The sequence below is a fragment of the Drosophila busckii genome, unplaced genomic scaffold (assembly GCF_011750605.1).
Source record: "Drosophila busckii strain San Diego stock center, stock number 13000-0081.31 unplaced genomic scaffold, ASM1175060v1 hic_scaffold_28, whole genome shotgun sequence".
NCBI lineage: Eukaryota > Metazoa > Arthropoda > Insecta > Diptera > Drosophilidae > Drosophila > Drosophila busckii.
The window spans coordinates 19,266-43,931 of NW_022872738.1; the positions used below are offsets into that span (position 1 = coordinate 19,266).

General features: G+C 36.3%; 1 protein-coding gene across 1 annotated transcript in view; it reads right to left on the reverse strand.

The window, feature by feature from the left end:
- LOC108608213 (CG9932) overlaps window positions 1–24,666 on the reverse strand; it is a 42,845-nt gene that overhangs the window by 12,294 nt on the left and 5,885 nt on the right. The window contains 1 exon segment of the mRNA XM_033294793.1: window positions 17,428–17,471. The gene's annotated coding sequence lies outside the window, so the exon portion shown is untranslated.

Genomic DNA, 24,666 nt, shown 5'->3' on the forward strand with positions numbered 1-24,666 from the left:
TGTGTCAGGCTCATAAATATTTCAACGCTTAATGTGGCAGCAGCAGCAGCTAGAACAACCCGCATGATCAGCATAGGGGGGGGTTGGGAGTTGGGGGGCAAAAGGGATATTAAAATGAAATGTTTGTGTCGGTTTTTAATGTCGACAGCGACAACGCGACAAAGTTGAGAGCACAAAAGGCATAAAAGCGGCAACAGCGAGCGACAAGCTTTTGGCCAGGCCAACACTAGCTGGCGGGCAAATAAATTGTAAGCAGAGACAAAGCGTTGGAAGCGAAATCTCTAGGGCGTTTTGCATTGTAGTCGAGGCGCCCCAAATGTGTTCAACAAATCCAATTTTTGGCAGCTAATTGGAGTAACTGCGCCAGCAAACGCTGCTCCATACACAATAAATTATGCCTGGCGGGGCGGTGTGCTGAAGGTCAACGCCTGACCGTTATGCATGAGTGAGCTGTGCGCCAAGTGGACACACACATGTGTGTGTGTGTGTTTGTCCTTTATGCAGCATGCCACAATTATGTTTGAGGCTTAAAGCGCTGCTTAGAAATTTTCAAGCCCAACATGCGTTCCAAACTTAATTCGCTGATTTCTTTATTTCATTTTTATGCTCTTGGGCAATTGCGCAGTCATGCATGCCACTGGGTGTTGGGGGTGGGCGTGTAATTATAATTACTAAACTTTAAACTAATTAGAAAATATTGTTGGCTTCTTTTTATACCAAAAAGTTGCACAGAATTTTTGTTACAAATTTATTTGCACTTTAATTTAGCATTTTTTTCAAACTTATTGATTTAGCAACAATAACAGCGCACGCTTTAATATTAAATTTATATATGTTTAGCTGCACGCAGTTTTCTTGGTAAGATTTTATTTTTGCTTTCAGGTCTTGTTCAGCTTAGTGTCAGCTTAAGCGCACTTTTAACACTGTTAGTGTGATCAGCTAGACAGTAATTTGCACTTGTCACAGTGTGCGTGTGTGTGTTATATCCTTTGGCATTGTTGACATCGCGCTTTAGACTCATTTAAAATATGCTTATTATACGAGAGCGCAAGCGACGGCGTTAACGCTTCCTGTTTATTTGCTTTTGTTGCTGTTTTCTTTGTTTGTTTGCCAGCCTAAGCAAATACTTAACACACACACACACACACACACTCAAGCAATTGCCACATTATTTTTATTTTTTGTTGTTGCTGTTGCTGCTGTCGCATTGTTTTGTTAAAAATTTTTAATGTTTTCACGCGACGCTCAAAAGTATGCTAAGCAAAATGCTAAGACGTTAAGTTTGCAGTCTCAAGCTTTGGCTGCTGCTGTGTTTGTTTACTTGTTGTTGTTGTTGTTGTTGCTGCTACTGCTGCTTTTACGGTTAATTAATCTTGCCGTAAGCTTAGCACGTCGTCCTGCATTTGCTGTTACGCCTCATGTTACGACTTTTACCTTTTTTCTTGCTGCTTAGCCTTTCTTTTCGTCACTCTGTTGACTGTTGCTTGTTAATCATGAGCGCAGCAGGCAAAGAAATTGGGCTAAGCTCGTTTTGCCAGCGCCTTTTGCATTTAATTAAAATGAAAATTCTCATTGATTCGCAGCGCAAATAATTGCAAATGAAATATGCATAAGCATTTGGATTAGCGCCAAACAGACAGACAAATTGCACTTCCTGTCACACACACACACACATACACACGCGTGCCTAGCTGCACTTCCTGTGGCACACAACATGCCCAAAAGCGTTGACTCTTGACCAATAGTAATTTCCAGATTGCGCTTTTAGTGCCGCCGCTACGAAATTAAAACTCTGTAGCTACAAATTAACTGCAATGTGCCACAAAAAGTTGCACGACCCTCAACGCAGTTGCTGCCGCTGCTGTTGTTGCCACTTGTGAAATGTTTATTCATCATCAATTTGTTTGCTGCGCCGACTTAAATGCCAGCCAAACTTTTGCTGCTGGCCCTACCGGCAAATTGCCATTGAAAGTTGCCAACTTGAAATAATTTAAAGTGCATGTTGCATGCCACACAGCAGAGGCAAACAATACGCCAAGCATATAATTCAAAATGCACAACAATTTATTTGCGCTGGGCAATTTGTGTGGAAAAAGTGTGAAACAAATTATTATCAAATATAATTTAATGTTGAGAGCTGTTGCTGTTGTTGTTAAACACACACCGAATATTAACAACAACAGTCGAAATACAAAATCGAAACAGAATATAAAGATTCAGCCCTCCAACAAACAAAATACAAAACAAAAATAACAGACTTATGCTTTTTGTGCTTGTCACATGAAAAAGATTTTAAAAACTAAATTTAGTGAGCAAAACTTTGTCAGGCCAAAAACAATAAACTTTTCGCACCTACCGCCCACTCAACCCCCCCACGCTATCACCAAAAACTTTGCACTTTTGCACAGTCCAGTAATCAAAGTGGGTGGGGCTGGGGGTGGGTGTTGGTAGCTAAAAAAGAAATGCGCATTTCTATTGTTTGCACATAAATCTCAACAAATGTCAAAGTTTATTTCGCATTTTTGAAATTGAATAAAGATTTGTCACGTACTGAGCAGCCCACACACACACACACACACACATAGACACACATATATATGCTGATGAGGCCTGTTTTGTTTAATGCTGGCTGCTAGGCAATGTCTAGGATTTGCTTTTTGGTCATAGACAGCCATAGACTGATGACTTTATTTATTTGCAGTTCGCTTTGCTGTTGTAGCTTTGACTTTGATTTTGGCAGCAACAGCAAGAAATTGAAATTCTTCTATTTTTTTTTGGTGTGAGCGGGCAAACAAATATAACTAAAAGTCTTAGCAGCAGCTGCTGCAGCAAAAACTTTTGACCGGAAGCTGAGCGCTTCCGTTTTGAATGAAACTTTGTGGCAGATTTTTGCAGTTGAAATTAAAAGCAACGCGCACTGGCATAAAAAACTCTCATTAGAATTAGTTGTAAGCTGAGCTGGCAGCGCCATTAACATATGTTAGCATATGCTTGGCCAGGCTTAAAGGCTGCACCTGCTGCGAGCTCCGAGCTGCGAGCTGCGAGCCTTGACTGCTCTATGCCCATGAATAACAATTTTTAGCTCATTCATCTCGCCCAGACATGCGAGTGTTTGTGTTTGTTTGTTGTCGCTGCCATTACTCATACGCCATGTTGGCCACACACACACACACACACTTAATTACCCACACACACAGACATGTATGTTTGGCAGCAGAACTCGTCAGCATATGTTGCATGTTGAACGAGCAGTTAAAAAACGTTTTGGGCTGCCAACTAAATAAGACAACAACAGCAGCAGCAGCAGCAACAGTTACGTTTGCAATTGCATTTGCCACAAGATGCAGCAAAATCTACAACCGCATGCAAATTAACAAGCAGCCAGCAACGCCAGCAGCGCTGCCAGCATTGTCTGCATTCACACACACACACACACACACACACACATTGCTCGCTGACTGTCGCCGCTTTTAACATGCACAAGATTTGATTTCGTATCAAAAAAAGAAAAAATGTACGAAAAACTTTTAATGCGACTCTAGCCTAGCGCTTGCCTGTTCTAGCTGCTGCGCTCTCGCTCTTCACTTCGTTCACACGCACTCACTCGCGCCTTCGCTCTTGCGCTCTCTTTCGCTCACTTTACACTGTACTGTTCTGCTCTGTTTACTTTGTTGCTGCTTTCCGTTAATACAACGCAACGCTTTTGCGGTCCAACAACAACTGAGCAGACAACCGAAGCAAAGAAGTGGCCGCCGTGGTGCTTCATGCTGTTAGTTGTCCTCCTCATTGGTCACAGCAGCAGCGCAGCATTCGCTGCTTGCTTCGTTGCAGAGGACCCAACCGCATGCTGCTACTTAACAGTTTCCCAAATGCGACGCTTAACAGCTGTGCGCTCTTCAGTTGGAAGAGAGCAAGAGCGAGCGCGCGCTGTTGCTGTTAGCCGCCAGCTGTTAGTTGAGCGCTGTTAAATAACTTAGCAGTGTGCGCTGTTAAGTTCAGCGCTGCTGTTAATGCAGTCGATTGAAGAAATTGCTATGCAGTGACATTAAAATATAAAAAAAATATTATTTAAATATATAAAAATATATATAATACGCATAATTTATTACTATTTTTATAGTAATTATTTTGCATTATTTATTAAATCTTTTCAGTTTGTTTGAGTAAAATTATTTTACGCTAAGAATTTGCCGCTCAATTTGAGGTAATGCTGCTAACCTAAGTGGACTGCCAATTGTAAGAGATTTTCGCTCGATAAGCTCTGATTGATAAACAACGCATTTTAATTTGACATTCCTTAGCCATTTACCGCACTTAATTTGGCAAGCCAAGCAGCTATAACAAATCCACTTGATAAATGCTGAGCCCTGAACTGAAGCATGCTCAAGCTGCTGCTGCTGCTCTAGGCTGTGCAGAATAATAATAATAAAAAAATATATATGTGTATATGTGTGTGTGTGTGTATAAGAACCGCAATGCCAATGCCAATGCCAATGGCAGAGGCAGCAAAACGGGACATAAAGTTGCTTGCGTGTGGTGCTGCCTTCAACGCAATCAACACAAATGCTACTTAAAAATTTATTTGCGACACGCACGACAAAGAGAGAGCAAGTGGGAGCGAAAGAGAGAGGGAGAGAGAGCTCAGATACCCGCATACGAGGCAACTGTTGCTCGGGCTGCTGTTCAAACACCCTCCGCTCTGAGAACACATGTAAGCTATTGGACTTCCGTATGTGTGCGTGTGTGTGTGTGAAAGGGTAAGCTGAATGGCCGGTTGAGAAAAATGTTTTGCGGTCATGCATTTTTATACGTTTTTAGGTCTTCGCCAGCACAGAAGCGACAATAGGACATCAGAGCCGGAACCATAAGAGCGTCGACCAGCGCTCACTTGGCCCAGGAAGCTGCTGCCACACACGCAAGCAAACAAACAAACAAACCAACAAGGACATGCTATACACACACATATTGTATGCCACACATACTTGACATTTGCCGACTGTCATCAAAAGGGCCAAGCAGACAACGCCATAGACATGACACTAGACTCTATGATATATTTACTCTGCTATGGCCTTTAATAAATATGAAATTGAAAATGTTGAGTGAGTGAGTGGTGAGTTAGTTAAGCGTTGATAGCTTCGACTTGAGTTGATTTTTGTTATCAATTAGTTTGTGCCGCACACACACACACACACAAGCAAAATCTTTAACAACTTTTTTGCACAAGCCAAAAGTTTTCTAATCAAACACTTGCTCCAAAAACTAGTGGGTAGTGGGGGTGTGTGTGTGTGTGTGTCCAGTGTGCTGGCAAAACTGCACAACTTGTTTGTCCTTGCTGTAGTATAACACAGTTTCAGTCTGCACTCGTTGCCTCTAAATGAAGCCGCTCAATTTGCTCATAGCAAAAGCTGCTGCTGCTGCTGTTGCTGCCTCTGCCCCCTACACATGTTGCACATGCTGCAGCCAAAACACAAACTGCAACAGTAGCTTTGCAATTTGCTGTGTGTGTGTGTGTGTGTGTGTGTGTGGGGACTTCAGTAGCATTTGACAGCACTTGTGCCTTGCCTGCCATGCAGAGCATCCAAACGATTGACGCACGTAATCAAGCTGCACAAATTCTCAATTACAGCAGCAACAGCAGCAGTTGTTGTTGTTGTTGTTGTTGCTACTGTTGCTGCTAATATCGCTCATAACAAGTGACAGCATAAACACAAAAGTTTGACTGACTCGAATTAGCTCAGTGCATTTGATTTTGTTACTTTACTTTAAAATTGTTTGGCTCAGCAATTTGTATTTTAATTTCTACTGATTAAGATGACCAAGAGCTATTAAATAATTTTTGTATTAAATTTTCTACTGATTAAGGCGACTAAGCGCTACTGAATAATAGAATTTCATAAAATTTAAGCTATTTGAACTTTAAATATTTTTGTATATTTTGTGATGATTCATTTATATTGCAAGTTATTTTAATTTTTATATATTGTGTGTTTAAATTTTAATAATAATTATAAATAATTATTGTGCATTTATTATTATTATATACAACTTTAATTTAAATATAATTTTTTGTATGCATTGCTTTAGAAACAATTTTATTTGTATATTTTTATTTTTTAATTTTCCAAATATGTTTTTGTATTTTAAGTGTCATTTTATATGAAATTGATGTGGAATATTTTTAATCAGCGCCGCAAAGCATGCTACAAAAATGGTTGCTACCGCAAAGCTTTTATTTGATTTAATTGCATTGAGTTTGAGTTTGGCAGCCAAAGCAACATAAAGTAAATTAAATAAAATGAAAGAAACCTTCTTAAAAATCCATAAAATCTTGTTGCTTCGATGCTTGCGCACAAATTTGATTAATTTGTAGTATGTGGAGAGGCAACAACTCGGTGGTAATCAGCTCACGAGGCGAGGCGAGGGCACAAGCAACGTTCAAAGTAGCAACCAAAAGCCGCAAAGCTCTGAACGGCACTTCATCAAACGAGAGCATGCCGACAGCTCCTAACACATACACACGTAACTAGGCTACAACTACAACTACAACTATGAGATTGCAGGTGAGTGTGGATTGGGTGTTGGCCTGGCTGGTGTTGGCGTCCTTGTAAACACGTTCACAGTTATAAAAGCATATAAAATTTCCTATTTAACTTCCGGCATGTTTCTATGCATGCAGCAAACTAGAGCGAGACAGCCACCGAGCGAAAGAGAGAGAGAGAGAGAGAGAGAGAGAGAGCGAGCTAGTCAATGCTTGCGCTGTTGACATGGAAAGTCTAAAGAAAACATATCCGTGACAAAGTAAAGTAAAGCAACCTGCAGGTGCAACCAACAATAATAATACTTTTAGTCTTTGATTTTGCTTGCTCGCTCTCGCTCTCTCTCCCTCTTGTGCTCTTTTTCTTTGCCAGCAACTTACTTAACAACTTTGCTTTGCCTTTTGTAAGCACAACGTAAATGAAATAAACCAAAGGACCTAGCACAGAGCTCAGCAGCAGCAGCAGCAAAAAAGAAATTGAATTCAGTTGCAGCATCAGCCCTTAGCAGCAACCGCAACAGTGCCACACACTGCGTATGTGTGTGTGTGTGTGTCTGTGTGACGAGCCACACACCTTGACAGCCACTGGATTTAGCGCTCCCCAGACTTTAGCGTGGCTTTAATATTTAATAAGCTGACATTGGTGACATTGACTGAAGCCAAAGCTTAGCACGTGCAGCACAGAAATTTGCAGCTGACAACATTTGTTGTTGTTGTTGCGTTGAGAAATTTCAACATTTTAAATGCTCGCTCTTTATTTATTCAAATACATTTTGAGTGCGCGCAAATAAGTTAACAGATAAAAAATTCAAAGCATTGCACTCTCATTGCTTGTTGACTGCTCAATTATAAATAAATGTTTAGCAAAATCGAAGCTTTGAATTAACTTAAAAGCTTGCTATGTATATTTTAAAACAAGATTCAAATCACACGTAACCCAAAACTAAAATCAGCTACGAGTTGCACACAAGTTTCTGTTCTAAGATTTTAAAATATTGTTTATGAATTAAATTACTTTGAGAGCTGAGCTCAGATCTCAGGCTAAAGTTTCGAGTTTTTTTTATATTTTATTCAACTAAGTTTAGTTTTCAACTTGGAAATTATTAATTAGAAATTATTAAATTAAACTAACTAACATTTTTGGTTAGAAAACAATTTCTAAAAATTTAAATTTATGTTGAAATATAATTTAAATGCTAATTTAACTTGATTTCAAATGAAAACTATATCAAAAATGATGAAATTATTTATATTAGTAACTTGTAGACAAAACAAACAACTCCAAGCAGCTAAACCAACCACAAACATTGCAATTTATATAGTGCTGGGATGGCAAATACCTTTGGCTAAATTGAAGCATCTCTCTCATCTAAAATGCCATAATATTTTCATCAACATTCCAGCGCCACATAGAGACACGGACACAGTTAACCCAAGCAGCCACCCCACAAGCCTAACACGAAGCTCATCAAAGGCGCAACCCACATGACAAACCAGAGCAGAGAGACCCAAGCAACGCCTTTGCTGTCGCCTTTTGCTTTGAGCACTACGTGACAGTCAAACAGGCTGAGAGAGCAGCGGGAGAGAGAGACAGAGAGAACTGAGAGTGCGACAGGACTCTGACTTTAGTTAAGGCTTTAAAGCTTTTTGCTTGATTTGTCTACAGGTGTTGAAAAAAAAAAAACAAAGCGCCAACGGCTTGCAAATTATTTGCTGCTGTTTGTAATTTATGACGACAATCGACTGTTGGCATCAGCGCACATAAATAACAAAATATCTTGACTTGCAAAATATTTAATAAACAAAACTTGCGCTAATCATTAAATTATGATTAATGTGCCGACAACTTTGGCAGCTCGCCCAAAGACCCCCAAAAACACCAAAAACACCAAAAACGTGCGCCACCAACTGAACGTTTTTTTGGGGGGCCCCCCCCCCCCTCCTTTCCCCCCCCCCGCTTTTTTTGAAAAACGTTAGGGGGTTGGAGTCTGTTCCCGTTTTTGAGGGCCCCCGCCAGCCCCTTTTAGTGAACCCCTGGGGGAGGGCCGGGGGGGGGGGAAGGGGGGGGGGGAGGGGGGCGCCTTTGGTTCGCCCCCCCCCCCGCCGCTCCCCTCTCAAGCGCTCAAGCAACACCTTCCCAACCTTAGCATAGCCTAAATTATGCGTTGGCATGTCTCACAGCCTCAGCCTCAGCAGCTGAAACTCACAAGTGCTCACCAAATGAATCGTGAAACGTCAACACAGCGACAAGTGAGTCGAGTCGAGACGAGTCGAGTATGTTGACAGTTGAGGCATTAGAATACAAATTGTGTGTGAAATGTGCGGCATTTTAAAGTTTATAAATTATTTGCTTAAACTATGAAATGCTTGGCATAGTTTGCCGAGCTCTGAAGCTCTCGAGTTCGATTGGGCAAATGACAAATGTTTGCAGTTGAAAATAAAGCAAAATTATTGCACATAAATCATTTGCATTTGACTATAAATTTATATAAATATTTATTAAGCTTATATAAATTCAAATGAAAGCATTATTATAAATTGAAATATTGAATTATTATGTATGCTTTTAATTATTTTTGTTAGCATATGTGCATATAAAATTTATAAATATTTTTAAGCAGCGTCTTTTGTATTTAAAGAGTTTTATAGGTAAATTTGAAGACATTTAGTATAAGAATTTTATCCATTTTATCAATTTATAAATATTTTTAAGCAACGTTTTTAATATTAAATTAAGTGCAATTTAAAAAAGATTATTTTAAGAATTTATGGTTAAATTTGAAGACAATTAGTTATATGAATTTTATCAATTTGTAAATACTTTTAAGCTACGTTTTTAATATTTAATGAAGTGCAATTTAAAGAAAATTATTTTAGGAATTTATAGTTAAATTTTAAGACAATTAGTATATGAATTTTATCAATTGGTTTTTTATATTTGGTGCTTATATTATTTTATTGTTTTTTTGCATTAAAATTAATGTTTTAACTATAAATATCTCTATGCATTATTTTTAATATAATTTTTGTATTTTTATACGCATTAAATTACTAATTTTTTGTATTCTTAGTAAACAATTTTAAAAAGTGATTGTTCTACTTATATATTTTTTTAATAATTATTATATTAAATTTTTATTAAATATTTAGTATGCAACTTTTGCTTTATTTTGCGCTACAATTTAGAATTTAATTTTGATGTTCTACATTTGTCATGACTAATTTATGCTCTTAAGTAAAGGCAGCTATATAGTATATAGTACTTGCAATGATGTGCACATCGCACTGCGAAATGAGCGCTAAATGCAAAAGAGCGAGACCCAGCGAGAGCGAGAGAGAGACGTATGCACATTATGATTGAGCACGAGAACTTTTGCACTTATTGCTCAAAACAGATGCAAGCTGCGATATGCAAATGTCAACTAACTATAATTTGCACATGTGTGTGTGTGTGTGTGTGCGTTTGACATTGGCTGCAACAGTCCAGAGTTAGCAACAGAGATAGCAAAACAAAAATTGAGGTCACTTAGTCGCATCGCATAGCAAAAGCAAAAGCAGCTAAAAGCGCAGCTAATTGATAATCAAACAGTTGAGCGGCAACTGTTTTGTGGTTTGCAATTTGTAAGGTCAGCCGCACGTTGCGTATGCGCAATGTGCAAATAAGGTAAAGTCTAAAAATTGCGCATACGCAGCGCTTGCCAAACAGACAAGCAAGTTCAAGTGCATTACGTATACGCAATAATTGCATACAATGCAGCAAAAGCAGCGCCCATGCCATGGCTAGATAAACAAGCACATATATATATATAATATATATATAGCTAGCTAGCTATCTATTCATCTATCGGTTGGCTGGCTGGCTGCTGGCCCTGGCAACGTTTAGCAATTGCAATTAGTTCAAGATCAGCCGCAAAAACGTTTCAGTTGGTTTTGCATTGCGTGTGAGCGCTCTTCGCTCTCAGCCTTGCAGCAATTCGAGAGCAACTAAGCGAGAGAGAGACAGAGAGAGAGCGAGAGCAAGAGAGCGGTGGCAGCTTAGTCATAAATTATTCTTACAAGCGGCTGTTTGGCTTATCAAGCAGCCAAGGCCCAAGTAACTTGGCGTCGCTATTGCTTTCTCTTTCGCGCCGCGCCACTATAGTCAACTCTTTTGCACATTGCAACTAAATCAACAAAACTATTTTGCATATGTTGAGCAGTAAGCTATTTTATTTAAATTATGACACTTTTGTCAATATATTGTACAGCTGCTTTATTTGACTTTTATTTTAATTTAGTTGCGCATTGAATTGTTAACATTAAATGCAAATTTTTCGAATTTATGTCGCTCTTAATAAAATTATTTATTGTAATGATGTTGTGAAGTCAAGTGCATAAAGTGGCGCCGCCTGGCGACCATCAGTTGCAGCACACACACACACACACTAACAGTTATTTTAATTTCGTTTTGCGCCCATGCTCTCTTGATTAATAGCCCACCCCCCCCTCACCCCACGCAGCTGTCTGTTGCAGTTCTCTTCGTCTCTTTCGTTGCTTTCAACAAAAAGTGCTATTAATTTTCATAAGTAAATGAAAATTGATGTGCGTGCGCTACGGCGTAATCAAGCGTAAACATACGTACGTGGCCCACTGTATAAATAACCTCCAACTTCAGTTTCAACCTGCGAAGTGCTGCAGCTTCAGCTTCATCTTCAGCTCTTCTGGTTAATTGCTGAAGATGCAAAGTTTGAGACATTGTTGCGCACTTGCGAAAAAACTTCTTCAATTTGTGTGTACTGCACTTTATATTATACACAATATAAAGTGTAAAATATCTGCAGGCTTATGCTTGTTAAAAGTGCAGACACGAGTGTTACTCATGTCTCTAATTAAGAACAATGAAAACATGAGAAAACAAATTTGTATAGCTTAAAAGTAATTGGCAATGCTACGCAGCTGCTTAAGTTAATTAAATGTTATAATGCTCATTTTAATTATTTATAATTTTGTTATGTCCCTTTATATATTACTTTCAATCATAGCTGTTATTATTATTTTTATGTAAATAATTGAAAAAATCCTACAATTATTTTGCATTACATTAAATTTTTAACAAAAATATTTTATTTAAACGATTTGCACAATTTTATATATTAGCGCATAATTTTTAATTAAATAATTGAGTGAAAATGCGTTTAAAATTATAATTTAATTACAATTTCAGCTTTAAAATCAAAGTGTTGCTACAATTATTAATAATTATTTAAGAGCAAATATTAGCGCATAATTTTTAATTAAATATTTGACTACAAATGCTTTAAAAATTCTAATTTAATTAATCAATTTCAGCTTTAAAGTCCAAGTATTGTATCTGCTAATTACACAATTATTAATAATTATTTAACAGCTGTGTTTTTAATTACTCGGCATATTTTAATGTAAATAGAATTTATTTCAATACTAAACCACTAATTGTTGCATTTTCTAAATAACTTTTAATGCACAATTCATAAAGACTTGCATTCTCTTTTCTCTTGCTCGGAGACACAACAAACTGTTGCAGTCTCTCTTCATCCTCCAAACATGCGCCACAGCCAATGTTAAGCAATGTCAATCACAAACATGTGCACGAACTTGACTTTCAATGCAAAAACAAAAACAAAAAAGCGCACACAAGGCGACAGAGACAAGTGACGCCAAAGTCAGCTGCGCAGCTGGCATGAGATCGCAGGCAGCAGCAGCAGCAACCTTGACCTGGTTCTTGAAACTGCAATGGCATCACTTGTGCAGCGAAAGAGATAGCAAACAAGAGAGCGAGAGCGCGCGCGCATAGAGGCTGTAAAACCAGTTTGAGAGCGCAGCAGAAGCAGAGAGCGCAACGATCGCAGCAGCGCTGCTTGCTGCACATGCGCAAATGAAAACGAAACGAAACGAAACGAAAACGAACTGAAATTCGTACTTGGCAACGAAATTGAAATTGAAATTGGTTGCTTTTGGTGAATTGGCAATTAGCGCAGCGGCTTGGGTTGTCATCGTTTATTACGCACACACACACACATTAATATATGCATATATATATATATTTATTATTGATGTCTTAATGTGGCAGCGCTGATGGCCAACTGGACTGACTGTGGTCCGTTGTCCATGTAGCGGCATTGAACGTGGCTTGTTTGGCAAACAAGTAAATGCGCCAAGGGGTGGAGTGGGGGGTGCACGCTGAGCTGACGTCAACGCTGCTGCCGCCGTCGCCGTCGCAGCCGCCTGTAGAAGGTCGAGGTTAATTAAGTTGTCTTTGGCCCGTTGCATTGTCAGCGACCTTCGCTTGTCGTCGGGCCTGCGCCGCTATTAGCAAACTTGACATTTTGGCTTTAACTCTATTGCTCAGTCGATATTGCTATCTCGCTTGCACACTTTCTTGCTGCTCCAGCCTATTTAATGCATTATTAATTGTGTGGCAAGTTAATTGCTTTACAATTTATTAAAATTCAATTACTGCGGCAGCTTCTTGCACTGCGCTCTGCACTTTTAACAAACTTACTCTCGGTCTCTTTCGCACACACTCTTGTTGTCTCACTCTTTAGCGTTTGTTTCGAGCCAATTCCCCAGTTGTCACGTTGAGCTTGCAGCATATTTCGCATTAAATTGTTGCAAGCAACGTGAGTCAGTTTATTGGTTGCTGCTGCTGCTGCTGCTTGCACCGACTGCTGACAACTTTGCAATTTAGCTGTAAATTGGCAGTGAGTGCAGTTGAAAGCGACAGGCGACAAGTTGCTGAAGGTAACGCCAAAGAAAGATACGCCAAATGGCAAAAGTGGCAACAACAGCAACAGCCAAGGCAAAGCAAAGCTATGTCGGCAACTAGGGGTTAACGCTGGAGCAAGGGGAGGGGAGGGGTAGGAGGCTGCAACACAAGGCTAAATACGCATCGCTCTAGATTCGCTCGCTTGGCAAGGATAACACATGGCAACAGTCAATAAATCAAATTGCCATTGGCTTTTGTTTTAGCCAGCAGCGATTTTGAAGGCAACTAAATTAATCAAGGCAAGCACAAATTATTGGCAATACAAAATTAAATGCATAAAATATATATTTAATATATATAATTTAGCATTAAGTTTAAAAATAATTTAAAAATATTTGTCATTTTTAAAATTTGTTACTTAATTTTACTAAATATTAATATGTACAATATAATAAAATAAATAAAATTAAATTAGCACTTGAGGCAAACTCTAACAAACACTAAATTTTATAAAGAAATGTTAAAAAAAATATAAATAATTCAAAAATCGTTTTGCATTGCGTCAAATATTTTTGTATAAAATATTAATGAAATTCCCTTGCGGCATGCCTCAAATTTAATTTTAAAGGCAACGCAATTTCTAAATAAATTAAAAGTGCCTTTGTTACTGCAAAAATCTTTCAGCTGCTTGTTAATTTCTTTTTAATTATTAAGCGCAGATTTAGTTACAAAGAAAATGAAAATGCCTTTGCCTTGTTTTGTGGCTAAATTTTCAATTTCCATTTCTTTTTTAAAGCCAACAAAATATGCCACAAAATGGGCAACAAGTGTAAGAAGCAGCACACAAAGCAGAAGCGCAAAAAAGCAACAAAAGCATTGCGAAGCACCGAAAAAAAAAAATAAATAAAATAAAGTTGGTAGATGAAAAAGAAAAGGAGCTCAGCTGCTACCGTTGCTATTTGCTTAATTAAATGCGCGCCGAGTGGGCGTGGCAGGACGGTCAGATAATGAAGAAGAAGCAGCCAAGGCAAAAGTCGCGGCTTGTATTTGATTACAAGCATTTATAAGCAGGCATAACGAGCGGCAGGCCACAGCAAAAGGATAACACAAGGAGTCAGGCACTTGGCCACAAGCCGCAGAAAATCCGCGCGCATATCTCGCCTCAGTGCGCTTCTCAGTTGTTCACAAGCAAAGAAATCAAGTCATAATAAAAACGCAAAAGTTGCAGCACCACAAAATCTGAGGCAACAACAAAACAGGTAAAATACAAAAGGCAACAACATTTGTTGGCTAAAATCATTTGGGAGCGACAACTAAGCTGTAATTAATGAGCAACTGGCACAATGTTGAGCTCAGGTTGCCATCAAATTAACTTGCACTGCCAAAGGGTCGTCGCATGCGTGTGCGAGCGAGAGGCAGCGAGAGCGAGAGGCAGCGCCCAACTTTGGTCTGGAGTTCAAGCGCAATTAAAGCTTGACAACTTGTATGGATATCCTTGAAATATATTAAATGTTCAGTTAAGATGGATGAGCGCGTAGTTTGAGATTTAAATCAAGTTTATGCAGCAAAATGCAATTTACATTTAAATTCGAGCAACTAAAGCGAGTTAAATTTAAAAGTGTAGAACTACTTTAACTAAATAAATATGCATATAGTTTTAAATAAATTTAAAGAAATCAAACTAATAGAAATTTTATATTTTTTATACATTACTTTAATAAGACTATACTCAACTCATTTAAAAATTAGCAGCAACTGTTGCAGTTAATTCACTAAGCTAATAATAATTTTTAATATAAGCAGCCAACAATTTATTTTTAATTATAATTTTAGGCATTTAAATTTGCAATAAAAACTGTAATTTAATCTTAATATGTTTATATATAATATGCATTAGAAAATTATTAAAAAATTAGTTAGAAATATTTTATTTGACATTTAATAAAATATGCTTTAATTTTATTATTTGATTTAGCGCAAACTAAATTCGTTAAAAATCGCTAGCATAGAAATTAGCATAAACATGTAATTTATATATATATATTTAATCCTTTTTAAATTATTAGAAAATAAATTAGAAAATCGTTTAAAAATTAGTTGCAGCTGTTAGAAAAATTTTATTTGACATTTAATACTAAATACTAAAAGCACTCACATATAAATTGTTTTATTTTTCGATTTAATTCAAATTAAATTTCTTAAAAATTGAAAATCGCCAGCATAGAAATTAGACATGTAATTTATATATATATATTTAATCCTTTTAAAATTATATGAAATGCATTAATAGTTTGGAAAATTGTTAAAAAATTGGTTGCAAAAAAATATTAGAAATATTTTATTTAACATTCAATAAAATATACTTAAGCTCTCACGCATAAATTGTTTTATTATTTGATAAATTCTTTGCAGCTAGCTAAGCTTTTTTTATTTATAAGTTTATTCACATATATTTTGAGCTGGCTGCTGCGCCATATCGATTTATTTATTTATTAATTGTGCACCTTGTTTAGGTTCAACTTGAGAGCTCATCATTTATGCCTCTGTGCTTCGTCTAGGCCCTTCGACTTGGACTGGACTGGCTGCTGCTTTAGCTGCCCGAGTTAATTATTAAGTAGATATACGAATTTATTGCGACTTTTAGCCTGCTGCCGACCACGCCCCTTTGTTGTGCAGCTCTCTGTGTATTTGTGCGCTGAGGTGTAAACGTGCGGATTAAGTGTCTTACTGTCCCACCCACAGCAAAACAAAGCGAGTTGGTATCAATGTTTATCTCTGTTCTAAAAGGGACGACGCTTGAAATTTACGCTTCGTGCACAAAACTTGGCTAATTTTCAGACTCTCCAGGTGGGAGCATTGAAAAATTGATGAGATTTTGTGTGTGCGCTCGAAAGTTTGCGCAACACTTGAAGTTTTTAAAGCCAAACAGAGCAGAGCAGACCAGCCTAACTATAGAAGCTGCGCTTAGTTTTTTTCTCAAATAGAAAACTTGGCCAAGCGCATAAAAAGTGGCATAAGTAGTAGTGAGTTTTTGGATTCATATGCAAGTAAAGCAAACAAGGGACAAAGCAAAAGCACATGAATCTATAACGACTGAGCTAGCCATAAAACAGAGAGAGAGAGAAAGGTAAAGACTGCAGCGCACAAAAGTATGCTATAGCAAAAAAGCAGCTTGCAGGAAATCAAACTTCTGTTTGATTGACTTGGCAGCCGCATAGGACAGCACTTGAGTTTGGATTTCTGTCACTCGTTTTTCTATTTTTTTTTTGCTTTTTCACATAAGCCGATTTGTGTTTGCATTTGCGTTTTTAATTGAATTTCCTGTTGCCTTCGCTTGCTTGATTGTCTAGACTTCAAGTTGCAGGCAATTTCAATAGACACACACACACAAATGAATATCAATGAACTGTCATAAAACAGGCAACACACACACACACACACAGACACATGTGTTTGTGAGCTGCGTGGGCATTGGTGTCAGTGACTGCGGCTGACACGTAGGCAAACATTTAAGCGCCCCCAAACAAACAACAATTGTTCACACTTCCCACACACACACACACACACACACAGATATATATATATCATATATATGCACTTATATAACGTTGTGCGGTCACTGCTGCTGCCATTGACATGTGATTTCAACTAATGACAGTTTAGGGGGCGTGCCGAGTGCTTGCGTCTAACAATAAAATAAACACTCAAGAGCTTAAAATTTAATGAAATTTTCATGTAGGCGACAAGTTTTATAACATAAATTTCAATGCACAACATGTCGTATGCTTAATTTAAGCTTAGGCTGCCTGCCTAGTTAATTCTGTCTATGTGTGCTCATAATTCAGCAGCAGCTTTTAGCTGTCAAAGCAAACACACACACACACACATGCGCAGCTAAAGTTTTCTAAAATTTAATCCCCCCTTTTCAGTTGTTAAACAACTTTCACTCTTCAGCGCTGCTTGTCGCTTATATGTATTTTTGATTAGCTATTTAAGATTTGTCTTGTCTGTCTGCTTAGCATTGTTTTGTCCTTTTTTTTTTAAGAACTGCGACAAAGTTCAAATTGCCTGCGCTCACATTTACTTTTAATGAGTTTTTGTGGCTACACACACACACACACTTGCATATATATGTATATTGTTTTATTTATTGCGTTTTACTTACCGTTTGGCAAAATTGTGTGCTGTTTAGCCTTGAACATGTCAAAGCTGCAAAGAGACAAAAGCAGTGGGAACAAATAAATTAGTTAGTTATTAAATACAGCTATGAGTAAGTGTTTGCATAAGTATATTTATTTATTTATTTATTTAATGTCAACAGTCGACGATAAATGAAAATGCTTACAAAATTATTTAAAGTTAAAAAAGTTTACATAGCAAGCAGCAAACTTGTTTTGGCTTTGTAATAAATCATAGTACAATTTAGCTTAATTTATTTAGTTAAATTAAATTTATTTTTATTAAATTATAACAATTTAAAGCTTTTAAAATTCAAATGAAATACTTTATAAATAATTATATTTAAAATCGTTAAAAAACTTATAAAAGCGCAGTACAAAAATTCAATTGACTTTAATTGAACAATAAGTATACGCAAAGTGCAACAATATAAATCGCTTTCCATATATATTTAGCAATAGCTCAAAGCTTGCTTTGCTTGGTGTTTATTATTTTAAAGACTGTGTGCGCTTTAATTAAAATTAAAGCAGCATTTAAAGGCGATTACAAGTCAATTGACATGCACTTAATGCCCAAATGGCTTTAGAGCTGCATGCAGCGCTGTTTTGTCGCACAGCTTAATGCACACACACACACACATAAACAAACACACACGCGCACACATTGATTGATTGATGGATTGAGCGTTGCAAGTGGCATAAGCACTGATTTACAGCAATTTACATGCGCATACGCCAAACTGAGTTTTGTGCATACTTGTTAGCATACTTTTTGGGGCAGCAGACACAGCCCACAGCCCACAGCGAAAGTTACTTATGCCAAGTCCACACAATAGCAACAGCAATAGCAATAATAATAATAATACTGTTGCCAGCAGCTGCATGCAGCGCTGAGAATTCGACTGCCAACTGGCGTAACTGGCCAACAAGTCAAGGCAACCAAAGCAGCAGCAGCAGCAGCAGCCTCAAGTGCCTTTGTCTATTGTGGCTAACGATAATGGCCTCGGCTCAGACGCTGACTGTTTGGTTGGCTGGCAGACAATTGGCATTGTTGTTAGTTTGCTATTGTTGAAGCAGCATGCACAACTCTGTGGCCTAATTAGCAAACGCGCGCCCCCCCCAACATTTTGGCTGCATTAAGATTAGGCCAGCGCCAGCGACTTGAATTTATGGCAACAAAGCTAATGCCAACCACCTACAAAAGCGCTAACTAAAAATGTAATTTTGGCATTAAACGCGTCGCTTTGCAAACATAAAATTACCTTGATTAGAAACTCAAATGTGTGCGGCGGCTGCCAAAATAAAACGAAACTCGCAGGCTCTGCGCTCTTCGCTCTTCGCTCTTCTCTCGCCTGCCAACATATATCAGGCGACCTAAGCTCGAAACGACTTTGGCCTTAACGCTCATATATCAATGTACACCTGCTGCCAAGGCCCCAAACCTCAGAGCTAGGGCTGGGCTGTGATGCTGTTGCCAGCCCCTTTCCCAGTGCTGCTGCCTGCCAAGCCGTTGTAATAAAAAAAAGCAGAAACCCCAAACACAGGCACATAAACCAACGCGTCAAAGGTGAGCAGCAAAAAAGGAGCTGTAAGTGTAGCCAAAGCACCGTTAGCTGCATGCGCTGCCATCTTGTTTTTATATAAAATGTTATTGCAGCAAATAAAAATATTTATGCAATCGCACAAATACTATAAGCGCATATATATGAAAAAAATTGTAATTAAAAATATTAACAGTGAAATCTGGACAACAATAATAAACAAAAAATATAATAACAATAACAAACGCAAAAATACAAGCGCTGCGTATTTTTAATGCAGTTGTATGCATAGAAAATAAATTTAAGTTAATTATTGAATTGAAAAGCTGTTGACAAAAAATCGTGACTAATAAAAATAAATGTTACAAATGCTTTAGTAGTTTTTATGAACTAAAATGTAGTTAGCTAAGCTGCATTATTAAATGCAATATCTAATTAACTCTTTGAATATAAAAAGTAGATTAGCTAAATTTATTTATCGTTCAAATGATTAAACATTCTTAACTAAGCAACTAACCATTAAAAAGTAAAAGCTTGCTGCTTGCATTTATATAAAATAATTAGCATAAACTAGTTTAATTTATTTAGCGTGAATTTGTACGCCATATGAATATCAATTAAATTTTAATAAATTCGTGCATATTTAAGCTCAATTTATATGCAAATTTAAACAATATATTTATGTAATTTTAATAATAATATTATACAATATATATTTTATTCATTAATAAATAGCGCAACTAATTTTAAGTTGTAAGTAACTAATTTTACGCTTAACTCTTAGACAATTGAGTTCAATTTGAGTTTTAAAATATGCGTAATTATATTTTATGTATAGCTGCATATGCTTGCTGCTTAAAGTGTATTAACAATATAGCTTGGCATAAAAAGAGAGAAAATAAATTGGGAGTAAAAAAAGCTGGCGAAAAAATTCCTACAGGTAAAAGACTAAGCTATGATGTGTGCTTCACCTGCTGGCCCTGTATCAATTATATGCCAGACTACATGTGCGTGCTTGTATGTGTGTGTGTGTGTGTGTGTGTGTGAGCTGCGCGTTTAGTTTTTATGCTTGCCGCATAACGAGCAGTGTGCAAATGAGAAAGAAAGAAAGAAAGAAAACGAATGTGTGAGCAGCTTTTGGGGATCCCAAACGAGGGCAAATTCACGCCAACACCAGACTAATCAACCAAATTGCTGCAGCCTTTTAGGCGCGCAGTTAGCATATGCCAAGCAATCTAACCTTAAGCTGCTGCTGCTGCTTCGTGTACATTTGTTCTTATTTTCGCCATGTATTGGTGGTGACTCTGCTCTGATTGCGGGGCGTGGCAGCTTTGCCAGATGATTGATGAGCCAAAGTTGCCTTTGAGCTGAGCCGTGAGGCTGAACTCAGTAAAGACAACAAACGCTTCGCTTCGATTCCGACTAGCAGCGCATTAGGTGCGCAAAACTTTTCACAGCAAATAGACTGCAAACTCGCCAGAGCACAAACTAAAGCAATAAAAAAAAATGAAAAGCAAATCGCCAAAGCAAAACTATGCTAAAAATACTCGCAAGTCCAAAGGGCAGAAAGCGTAAGACAAACTTTTTGCGTTGTGCAAATTAAAACAACAGCAACAACAACAATTGAGCATGAACTGCAGTTAATGCGCAACATTTTTGAGCTGCCTTTGCCATGCCGGAACAGGTGAAAAAAGTTTCAAGTGCCTTAACAGGCTACACAGAGAGAAAATGAGCTAACGTAGTGAGTAAACTCAATTGCAAATTGTTGCCAATTTAAAAGCTTAAATAAATGTGAAAATTCAAAAATAAATAAGATAAAGCTCTCATTATTAAAAACTTGCAATAATAAAATGAGAAAATTAATTGCAACTAATTATAATTAAAAATATAATTATTTTTATAAAAATTTATGTATTTATATTTAAAAGTAAATTTAGATAAAGCTTATAAAAGTAAATAAGATAAAGCTGTAAAATTAAATGTTTCTAAAATGAGAAATTTAAAAAGATAATTCTTTTTATAAGATTTATGTAAAACAAAAATAAACATTTTCAAAAATATAAAAAAAGCTTAATCAACTTGTAAACAATTAAATAAAAAACTTAATTCTATAAATAATCACATATTTTAATTTTTTTAATTTATGCAAATTTTTTTTGTAGCTAAACAAATATAAGTTGCAATATATAAATATTGATATTTTAAATTATTTAATGTAATACGTTTATTCTACAAAAAAATTATATATATATATTTTAAAAGGAATGTATGTATAACAAAAATAAACATTTATATTTTTGTTATACATAAATTTCTTTTAAAATATATTTTTATTTACATTTTTGTCATATTTTGTTTTAGATAAATCTATAAAATTCTATTAAAATAGAACTTGCTTATTTGTTGTCAAGTTTGCTGCTAACTTTAATATATTTTCGCTCAGTGTAGCCTTAGACGCCTTTCAAGGCATCCAAAGTCAATCAGCTGCTGCTGCTGTTGCATAGCTACACTGAATTTAGCTGGCTATGCTGTCTGTCTGTCCGTCTGTCTGTCTATCTGCTGCCATTTTGTTTTTCTGCTGCTGCTTTTGGGCGGCAGTCAAGTGGACTGCAAGCATCCTTGAGAGCAACAAATAACATGGCAGCCTCTCACAATGAGCAGAGAGCGAGAGTATCACGCATTATAATCAAGCAACACAACTTGAGCAATATATAGTAGAAGCTTTTGCCTTGTCATTAGAAGGGCGTACTCAAAGCATATATGAGCATGTATTACACACACACACACACATACACACAGAAACACTCAACGCAACACTTGTCATCAACAGGCGCCAACAATCATTTTCACACACACATAAACAATAAACAGCTGGCAGCGACTTTGAAACTTTGCTTGCCTTTTTTTTCATTTATTTTATTCTAAATTTTGCGTTTGAGTTTGAAGAGCGTCGTCTGTCACTTTTTCTTTTTGCTGCATAGCAATAAATAAACAGCAAGAGATATACAGCAAGTATTTACTAAAGAAAATGTTAAATAAATATTTACAGCAGGCACAGCTCATAGCTAAAATAAATGCCAAAGTGTTGCGCTTCATGTGGTAGAAGTTTCTTTTTGTTAAGGCAAAGCAATAAATAAATTTAGAAAATTTCTAAGAAAAAAACACAGCAAAGCTGAATTTATAAAGTTTATAAAGAAATATGCAGCTAAGAAAATATTTAGTGCGGCAAATTAGGAATTTATAGCAATCGAAAATAAAAACTAGTTTATTGCACTAAAAATAAATAAATAAATATTTGCAAATATTTTTATTATTGCATATTAGAAATTAATAAATGTAGGGAATGCTTAGAATAAAAAAATATAGCAAATGATATATATTATTAACTTATAAGATTAATTTAAAATAAAATTGTAAATATTATACTCACATTTTTTATGAAAAAATCGAAGCTAAATATAAACATATTCCCATTTATTAGTTTCTCTTAAGCATATTAAATGCTCAAACATAGAGAACTGAAAAAAATTCCAAAGTATATGAGCTGAAAGTAGAAATATATATTAGTAAGTATATTATAAAACTTAATTGAATAAAAATATTAATAATGTTTTGAAATTTTAGTTAGATTTAATAAGTTGTCAATTTAATTTAGCTATTTGCATTGCATTATTAATTGTTTTGATTACATAAAGTGTATGCACAAGTCGTGTATTATTTAATAAGTGGCGTTGTCTTATATTTTTCGTTTGCTTTGGCGCTCATTCATTTGTAACACGTTTCGCTTAAATGTGCCTGGAATTTTGGCACGTATTATGCGCAGCTATCGCTCACACACACACACACATATATGCAACAATCTGTGGCACGCTTTAAGTGCGTGTGTGTGTGTGTTGGCCTAAGCTCAAACTTTACACTTTAGCACCTGCAATGATTTTGATGCGCGAGCGCAAGAGCAAATGAAATTGTTATGTAGCCTGCTTATAGGCGCAATTGAAGCGAGACAATTGCCTGTGGGGCTGAGGCTGAGCACTTGACTTAATTGAATCAATGATTGACATCGCCTGCATGTTTATTTAAAGCGCTTGTCATGGCAGCAAACAATGCTAGAAGTACTTTAAATGTTAGACGCACAAATGTGTTCATCAATTATCAAGCAAAAAGCGTGAGAGAGAGAGAGAGAGAGCGAAACAGCAAAGGCAAGCGGCAATAAATCTAAACAAGGCCTCAAGGGAGTTAGCAAACTGGACTAAGCTCAGTCTACAGTTCTTTGGTTATAAAGATTTATGCGCATGCAGCAAATTTTGTTGCATAAGCGAGGCGTGGCAAGCAGTAGCTAAAAATCTTTAGTAAACTTGTTACAACTTCAAGCTTAACACGCGTCGCTTGAGTAAGCTTGCCACACACACAAACACACACACACACATGCAAGTTGACACATTTGCAACAAATATAAATTTAAGTACAACAAGCTTGGCAACAAAGTTAGCGCAGTGTAAATTTTTCTTGCGCTACTTTGCAAGCAGCAACGTTGCATGAACTTATACGTATGTGTGTGTGTCTCTGTGTGTGTGTGTGTGTGTGGCATAGACAAAAGCAACGTTGTGGGCTGTGGCAAACTCATTGATTGCATAGACTAAAGCAAAGGATGCTGCAAGGATCTGAGCTGAACTGAAAGGCGTTCAGCTGGCAAACATAAGTCGCAGTTCCCGCACTCAAATCAATGCCATTGACAACATGTCACTCCCACTTGCCACCGCCCCACACTCGCTTGCCATCTCTTTCTCTCTTTCACTACATGGCAATTGTATTCATTTGACTTGGCTGCCAATTGTTGCAAGTGGCAATTGTTGTAATGGAAATTCGCAAAGCAGCGCCAGACAAAAGAAAAGCAGTGAGCACAAACTTCAGTTCAATTGCAAATGCTACATTTGAAATCAAATACAATGTAAATATTTAATTTAATATTTTATGCACTTCAAGCGTATAAAAAATGTAACAAAATTCAATTTAAATGCTAAATTTACTAAAATAAATCTTTAATTAAATTAAATTTGTATAGAAGACTTCAAGCTAAGCCTTAAAGAAATTTAATTTAATTTTATGAACTTTTACAATCAAAATTAAGAGATAATTATTCGTTAAGAAATATATTTCAATATTAAATGTAAGTCAAAATTAAATGTCTTGGAATAAATTCTAAAAGATATATAAGCATATAATTGATTTAATAAAATGAAATTTATGTCTAAGTAGCTGAAAAGTAACAAAATTTAATTTAAATGCAACATTTTTTAAAATAAATCTTTAATTAAATTAAATTTATATGGAAAACTTCAAGTTAAGCCTTAAAGAAATTTAATTTAATTTTATGAACTTTTACAATCAAAATTGCGAGTCAATAATTAATCGTTAGGAAATTTATTTCAATATTAAAAGTAAATGTACTTGCAATAAATTTTTAAAGATATATAAGCATATAATTGAGCAACTAAAGCTTTAATAAAATGAAATTTATGTCTAAGTAGCTGAAAAATAACAAAATTCAATTTAAATGTAAAATTTATTAAAATAAATCTTTAATTAAATTAAATTTCTATAGAAAACTTCTAGCTAAACCTTAAAGAAATTTAACTTAATTTAATTCAAAATTAAATGTACTTGAAATAAATTCTAAAAGATACT